The sequence below is a fragment of the Sinocyclocheilus rhinocerous genome, unplaced genomic scaffold (assembly GCF_001515625.1).
Source record: "Sinocyclocheilus rhinocerous isolate Xijiao unplaced genomic scaffold, SAMN03320098_v1.1 scaffold1481, whole genome shotgun sequence".
In the NCBI taxonomy this organism is placed as follows: Eukaryota; Metazoa; Chordata; class Actinopteri; order Cypriniformes; family Cyprinidae; genus Sinocyclocheilus; species Sinocyclocheilus rhinocerous.
The window spans coordinates 64,270-65,368 of NW_015666559.1; the positions used below are offsets into that span (position 1 = coordinate 64,270).

At 39.5% G+C, this 1,099-nt stretch overlaps 1 protein-coding gene across 1 annotated transcript in view; it reads right to left on the reverse strand.

Annotated features, from left to right (window-relative positions):
* LOC107732770 (guanylate-binding protein 1-like) overlaps positions 1-1,099 on the reverse strand; it is a 17,558-nt gene extending 16,459 nt beyond the window's left edge. The window contains exon 1 of the mRNA XM_016544191.1: positions 1,078-1,099. The gene's annotated coding sequence lies outside the window, so the exon portion shown is untranslated. The remainder of the gene's footprint in view (positions 1-1,077) is intronic.

Genomic DNA, 1,099 nt, shown 5'->3' on the forward strand with positions numbered 1-1,099 from the left:
GGGGTAGTGCAGCCTGTTGTGTGCAACCCACTCGACACGGGAAACCACCACTGCTGAAGCGCCGTACCGCCAACACGAAAAGCTCTCAAAGAGACTCGTTCAGTCTTCTTCTCTCAGTAGAGTAGTCAGGAGCAGAACGATGTGATCGTTCGGCTCCGAAGCGAAAAGCTGAATATGCGCTGCATCTGCTGCCTACTTATACTCACGCTGTGATCAGCGGCAGCTGGATGCAATAATCGCATGCCAATGTGCATTGGCTCGTTTAGTTTACACTCAAATTAGATTGGTCTCTCTAAGCGAGATCCCAATTTGTCGGTCATCCAACGTGACGTCGAGAGTGACCGACTGAAAGGGAACTGTTATTTTGTTTCAAAAATAGAACAAACATGACAATATTCTGTTTGAAATGTAGGCTACATTTAAGATGTAAAATGTTCACTTAATATTACCTTTTTTTTGTTGAACTGTTGTAAAAATGAATGGCACATTTGCCATCTTTTGGATATTCAGGGAAATTTGCATTCTTGCTTTTATCTTAAACATGAAACAATAACACACACAGAGTGTGTGTCTGTATCGAAGAGAGTTTAAATCGATCTCAGTCCGTGTCAATATTTGCTCTTCATGCTATTAAGTGAAGATCTACTTTAAAGATATATTGAACAGCAGCGTGATTTGCTAAAGCAGCACATTCAGCTGGCATCCTATCACATGCACGCTGCTTGTGTGGATGCCATCAGTTCTGACCGCAAAAGATGAGGTAAGCTGATTGGATATCATGTATTTGACCGTTTCCGGCACTCCCATTTTCCTGTTTTAACATTAGAAGCAGCCTTTTGCTTGTCAGAAATACATGTTCGGTTTTAATGTCACTTTAAGTTAGGGTACAATTAAATGAATGCCAAAACTCAGAATTTTGTTCACGTACCCCAGTTTGAGAACCACTGTACGACTACAAATATTTTTTATTTTGTGAATACATGCCTACCTTGTTAAATATACTACAAAAGTATGTTTTTGGTATTATTAATACATATTTTCATTTGGTATAAATGAACTGAATTTATTTTCTCTTACCTTGCAGCAGCTCGATCTGAGT